Source organism: Drosophila subpulchrella, chromosome 3R, assembly GCF_014743375.2.
Source record: "Drosophila subpulchrella strain 33 F10 #4 breed RU33 chromosome 3R, RU_Dsub_v1.1 Primary Assembly, whole genome shotgun sequence".
In the NCBI taxonomy this organism is placed as follows: Eukaryota; Metazoa; Arthropoda; class Insecta; order Diptera; family Drosophilidae; genus Drosophila; species Drosophila subpulchrella.
In genome coordinates, this window is record NC_050609.1 from 11624277 (window position 1) to 11631754 (window position 7478).

The window sequence follows — 7478 nt, forward strand, 5'->3', positions numbered from 1 at the left end:
GCGTCCATACAAATCTGTTGTAATTCAATTATAAAATAGAAAAACGGAAATAAAAATATATAGGCACACATATAAACATTTCCATAAACCAAATGTCCTCGTGCCTGTAACTGGAATATATTTTAATTTTTGTTTTTATTTAGTTGAGTTATAGCTGCAGATGCATGAACAAGTCAAATATGCAGGGATTTAATTAAAAAATCTCCACAAAGCTGCGATTTTTTAATTTAGTACGGCTTTTGCCAGGATGTTTGTTGTTAGATGGCGTGGGGTGCTATAAATTGGTATGACTGCTGAGTTTAGTCCATTTTTTGTTTATAACCTATTCTGGATTTCTAGAGTAAGCTTGGATGGATATTTATGGGCATATTCTAATATGTTACTTTTCTATAGAGACTAAAGGTTGTAGGCTTATAAAATAACAGTGGGAATTTATGTAAGCAACAAGAAGTTTTAGTTATTGTAAAAATAATGGAAAAATACTAGATATTGCATAGATTTTATGATCTAGATATCATCTTAAGTTTACTATATGCCTTTTCGAAATGAGCAAGATGATATGAAACAATAGATTAAAAATATGTATTATAGTTAACTCATAACTCTGTTTAATTTTAACTTTACCTTTGGCATTTGGGAACATAACTTTACTATCCATGGATTTTTTAAGACACCGAAGCTTACATATTTAATTTCCTTCGGGCAAGTTTGATGTTGTTCTATGACTTCTTCTCGGGGCGTTCTACTTTATTTTTATGCCAATTTGTGGCACATTAGCTGCCTGACTTATTTATAACTTTTAGTTGTGGCAGTGGCAATAGCTGAAACGCCGCTGGGCTGGCAATAATGCATATATGTGTACATATATGTATGCAACTTCATTGCTGCGTAGGCTTAAGTGGGCGTTTATACGGGGTAAGGGGGCGTGGCGCCCACCTGCCAGTAGTCAAACTATAAAGCGACGGAAGTAGCAAATAAAATTCAAATTTGTGCCAAAGAGTTTCGCGGCAAGAGAATTCTCTATTTTCCGCCGTTCCCATGAGTTGATTTCAAAACGCTAATGTGCTACGTGTGTGTGTGGGTGCATTTTCATCTGTGCGTGTATTGGTGTGTGTGTGGGAAAGCGCTTTATGGGACTTCAACGTGTGTTGGCGGTAATAAATTTCTCTTCCTATCTCCTTCTCTCTCTCTCACTCTCTCTGTGCCATTTTCGCCTTCCATTTTGCATTTATTTCTGCTTATATTGTACGCCACATGTGTGTGTGTGTGTGTGTGTGTGTGAGTGAGTGTGCCTGCCATGTTGGAGTGCAATATTATTATGCTAATTATCTTTTTGATATTTCAATTGAAATTACAATGCTTCTGCTGAGACTTGGTATGCCTATTATGTATAAAGCCTGGCATGGGAAAGCTATAACTTTAATTTTAAACTAATGGAAATAAAATTCCTCTTAAATTTACCATTATTTTATAAGAACAAAAAATTATATTACAATTTAGAAACCATTTTTGAAATATTTTATTTATCCTTTTTGAATAATTGTCCTAATTTTTTGGAGTTTAGTTTTAGCTTAGAAACTTGAATTTCATTTGACGAAGGCATTTATATTTTTCCCTCTTTATATAATTTTAAAAATAAATTGTTTTTACCTTCAGATCCATATCAGTTCATAGCAAATACATATACTTACAGGGAGAATTTCGAAAACATTTCTGCATTATTTTCATACCTACAGCATTAAGCCCTCACTGTCAGTCGGAATAATTTAAAACATAATTGGAATTTGGCCAAAGGACATCATCGATGGCAATGGCAGCGATTGAAATGGGAACCGGATTCGAAAATCAGTTGGGACTCTTGCAGCTGAAAGCGGGCCAAACTTTAATGGCACGAACGCAGCTGCTTATTAACAATAATTTCCCCAAATGTGCGGTTACGTTTAAGCCAACAAACGCCAAAAAAAGCCGGGCAGTAATAAAGCTCACCCGCGTATCTCTGTGTGTGTGTGGGTATTTACAATTATTAACGTGTATGACACACACACACACACACTCGAATAGGAATGTTTGGATCCTGGGAAGGATGAACAAACATGGAGTGGCGGGCCAATACAACATGGCTTACACATATTCCCTCGGATGCGAATGTGGCAACAAACAAGGCCGACAAATGTGTGGATGGGCGGTGGTAATAAGGCAATGTGTGCGGTCCACATGAATAATGATAAATGGGTGAGTGTGTGTGTGTGTGTGCGGGGGTGTTCCGGAATCTCCTGCTGTTGCTTTGGGCCTTTTGTTGGGCAATTAAATTAAACTTAACACTGCCCGTGGTCCAAACTGTATCCAGAAGATACCAGAAGCAGCAGCTGCAGCGGGGCAGTGTGGCATTGGGCCATCAGCAGTTACCGCAGCTAATTATAAGTATAGACTGGCTTAACGACGCTCCAGAGACCGGACGGCTCAATTACATTTCAATAATAAATATCGGGCCAAAACGTTTTCATTTTTTTATTGCAATTCCGACTTCATGTTAATTACTGTGCGGCTTGCCATGGATATGGAATATATATCTTAATTGTTATATGTATAACTTTCGAAGTGATTGAGAGAAAGTAGAGAGCAATTGAATTATAAAAGGGGTCTAATAGTGTGCTATGAAAATGGAATCCAAAGTAAATTGTTGCCTACTTTTGGACACCTGAAAAATGTATTAAAGAACTTTAGGAATTTGTGGGGCACTATTAATTTATTGATAATTATAATCAACTTTAAAACATGTCTAAAAGTTTGCAGTGAAATTTAAAAAAAAAATTTTTAATCGGAATATGTTGTTGCATACTTTTAGACACCTCAATAAATTATGGCCAAGCCCTAAGGATATCTTTGAATTTTTTTATCATTTTATCATTTATTATATTTTTTTGCATATGCGGCTAAAAGCACAGTGATCATTGTATTGATAAGCCTGCACTTAAAACAAATTGTTCCGCAATTCAAATTTTATGTGGCCAAACAATGAAAAAGCCTCCAATTAGGTCTAAATGCAAAAGTACTAAAAACGAAGTGAACTCAAACCAAGGCGAACTACTATATAGTAGGCATTAGGGTAAACTTATTTGGGGAATGAGTCCTGCCGCTTTATGTTTGGCAATAAAAGAGCACTCGCTGGGTAGCTGGGCCTGTTTTACGATCAGAACCGAGGTATGCTAAGCAGCAGATCATTAAGGAGCCTTCGGTAGGTGCACTTTGTTGGAATAGTCCATTGCACATGCACGGGCCAAGGAGAACTTTACGGTTTTTGGCACGGAAACCGGGCCTCGTAATAATCATAAGTAATCTAAATTCACAGTTATGTATTGTCTGCCACCCGCACCACTACCACTACCAACACACAAACTGTTTTTCTCGGTCCGTCTGAGTGCAATTGTAAAGTGCATGGTTTTATAGCATACTTTTTTGGGCCCCGTCTTCGTGCCTGGCTTGCCTTTGGTTATTTGCCATTTTTACTTCTGGCCAGAAACACAAAAGTGTAATTTACATTTATGCTGATGATAATGATAATGGCCATTGTTGATTCTTTGCTGGCCCTGCCCTTCTTGCAATCTACCTTTTGTTTTTGCCTATACTCGCGTCCTTGTTTTTAATTAATTAATTTCAATATTATTATGTAGCTATTTTCGGGCCATTATTATTTCATTGCGATTCAGCCGCAACGTTTTTTAAGCCTTGCATGCGTGTGTGTTTATATTTTGTTTCGCTTGGCATATGTGTTTATTTTTCCGGTTTCCGTTGTTGTCCTTGTTTTATTTTTATCAAATTGATATGCGTACAATTTGCTGCATCAACTGCATCTAGATTGATTTAATTGGAGATTTCTGAATTGGTAACTACTGAGTGTAGTGTCCTAATGAATTTTCATTTAGTTTGTTTTTCCGCTTGACATATAAGGCAAAAAGGGTATTTGACAATCGCTTTGCTGTTCAATATTATTCTCGCATCAATGAGAAAATATTTTAAATTTTTCATGAATCCTGATTTGCCATAGAATTTCTCTCTTTACGCATTATTCTTAATTATAATACATGCAAGCACAAACACAAAACCCGTCAGTAGAGTTTTCTGGCTGAAAAAGTATCATAAATTATGCAGTTTGTTATGACAGCCTTAATATGATTTAAGCGAAGAAGAATTTTGAAAGCACTTGCAGCCTGGCTCACCTTTAAGTGACATTTATTATTTAGCAAAGTGCAGTTTTGTAACAAGTTGCAGGCAAAATAAATTGGAGCGCATTAAATTAAGTTGCTCAAAAGAAGTCCAAAATAAATAGTTGGCAATTTATCAGGCAAAGGAATAAATTATGCATTTAGTTTAGAGTAAAACACAAGGCTCGAGAGCTGTTCAAAGGGGGCCAAAAGGAGGCGCTGGATCTAACCGAGTTTTCATCCACTTTGAGTGCACAATGCAGCAGCCAAACCGAATTTAAACAAGCAAATTAACATTTTAAACACACTGCCAAAACGAATCCATGCCGCACACAATTCCATGTTCATTTACTGCGACCGCCGCCTTTGCTCTTCAGCTTTTGTGAGCTCTTGTTTGACTTTGTTTTGCCACTGCCACTGCAACAGTATCTGTATCTGTATCTGTGTCTGCATCCGTGGCCCTAACTGTATCTGTATTTGCCACTGCAACTGCCACTGCATTTGTATCTGCATCTGCATCTAAGCCCTGGCTGTCGGTCCGTATATGTTTACCCTTGCCAGTCAAAGGACTCGTTAAAGGCAGGCGGCTAAAATATTTGCTTAGTTTTAACGTTAATGGAAATTTAATGCAGTTCTATAAATCTCTGGCTGCCAGTTAGTGCAGGTCTATAAATTCGCAGGTGAAACGAATTTCGAAAGTACAAAGGTTTATTTGTTAAAAATTAAATTTAATGATTTTCCTATTGAATTGTTTTATATTTTCCGTAGGAATTCAACTTCAAGATTGTGCATTAGTACGAAAGAAAGGCGTTTAGGGTCTTCTCATTGGCTGCTAAACATATCACTCATACGTACCGTTGCCTTTGATCAAAAATGTATTTTGAATTAGGTGGTGTAGATTTTTGAACCTTTTATTTATTTTTGTTGCTCCTCGTTTTCTTTTACAATTATCACAAAAAAATTAATATTTTTTAAGATAAGATGAGATGTGGATCTAAACTGGCATACGAGTCGTATGACCAACATTTTAAGAGAAATTTAAAAACATTCCAAAACGCCAAAATCCTAGAATAGGATTTTTTAGAATATATCTGTCGCACACCCAAAACTATTTAATGGTGAAATAGTTACATATTTTTTGCTCCACCCTGTTGTTATATATTTTCTTAAGCAATGGCTTCTGAACTTAAAAGTACATATTGAATTTTCAGATTCCGCATACGCAATGTGGTACCTTGAGACCTTTTCCATTAAGCCGCTGCCGCCGCCTCTGCTGCTGCTTGGTTCTACCAACATAATTAAAATTGCGGTTGAATTATATATTGCACCTGTGGCGGTGGACCGCAGCTTTGTATGTCCTCTGAGCTCAGCAAACGATGCGCACATTGCCCGTGTGAAGTCCTGCGGTTTGTCCACGGCACTTTAAAGCCTCCACAAAATGGAGGGCGACGGAGATGGAAGTGGAGTTTGGGATGGGGGAAAAACAACAAGTTAAAGTTGTCTGCCCTGCTCCTTTTTTGGGCGTATAAATTTTAAGTGCAACACATTAACGGGCTGCAAGTTGCAACCCGCAGCGCAGGGACAAAAAGGCAAATGCATCTAGCGCCCAGCTGCCACAGCTCTTAGTGCCACTTGCAACATATGCACGTCGTGTTATAATTGCCACAGCCTCAGAGGAAAAGGTGGTTTGGGGTAGGGTCGTGCAAAACTTCAACCAAAATTACTTTCCATAAAGCAACTGAACCAGGCCTTATATTTTGCCTTATTTTTCAGGCTTTTGCCTTAAAGTGGCGTGCTTATTTTTGCTCACTTAAAACTCAGCAAGTTCAGGTCACACCCACTACACTGAACAATTGTCGCGTTTACCATACCCTTAAAAAAGGGTTAATCCATTATTAGTTAAAGGGACCAAAACTAAAAAACATATATAGTTAAGAAAGAACACATATAATTCGGCCTTAAAAATTCTTAAAATAAACAATTTGGACTCTTATTTATAGCGTTTATGTTTTAAAAAACTTAAACTATTTGTAATAACAAGACTTGAACTGAAAAATATTATGCTAACAAACTTAATAGAGATTATATCATATAACATAATCTATATATAATATAATATAATGTAATATATATATAAACAATGAATTAAAAAATAAATATAAGGGCATTTGTCGTTTGGCATTTCACAAGATGGCCTTCCTCTCTGGTGCTTCTGGCTTACTTTCTTCTTTTTCCCAGTTGTAATAATGGCAAGCCAGTCTGGACAACATAATCACGGGTTTAATGCATATAATTTTCTGCATGAACTGGCCCGAAACCACCCACCTAAACATCCATGACCAAAGCTGTTCATAGTCATTAGTTGCTCGCTCCCTCGCTCTGCTCTGTGCCGTTTGCCATGAATAATGACTTGCCACTTGATATTGTTAGCAAATAGCGAAAATTATTAATGTCCTCAATGGCGGGTGGGCGAATTGCGGCCAGGGGCGTGGCATTTAGGCCTTCTTCGCTAAAGGTCAGCCAAAGCCATTGTTTTGTGGTCGAGGAGTTCAGATTAAATCCGCCTGTGAAGACAATTGCAGTTGAAATGGACATGGAAACCAATATTCCATAGGTGAATGATTGAACTGGCTTTTGTGGACTTTATGAATTCGCAGAGAAAGCCGCGTATCAGAGCCCCCCTTATCAAACAGAGCTGGCCATGGTCAGAGCCCACAGGACATAAATCAACTGCAGTGATACCGTCGTTGCCATCAACTTGTGACTGACTTTTTTCACTCACTTTCAGGGGCAAAGCAAAAGCGTGTATATTACGACTCAATGGGGCCAACTGATTGTTTATAAATAAATACCATAAACAAAGAGCCATAAAAAAGGCAGGCCGAAATTGAAATGAATTTTAAAAAGCGATGAAAGAAATTCGAAATCACAGTCATCGGCGGGTATCTATATTAAAAATGCATTATGAAAAACACGTCTGTTTGCTTCTCGGACTGATGGAATAAAAAACCGTAAAAAATTGAGGATTATATGACCCGCATGGAAGTACCAATGCAGGCACTGAGAAAAAACTCTAGAGAAATGTAAGACAGTTTGAAGAAGTTTTATTTTTTAAGCTGTAAAAATTGCAATAAATTGCCTTGCTGGTATAATAAATCGTTTAATAAATATTAGATATTTTATTTGCCTTACATACCTAGTTTTCTGTATAGTGTATAAACACATATGTGTAAAAATGTATATAAATATATAAGCTCAATGCAGCATTCAACTGCA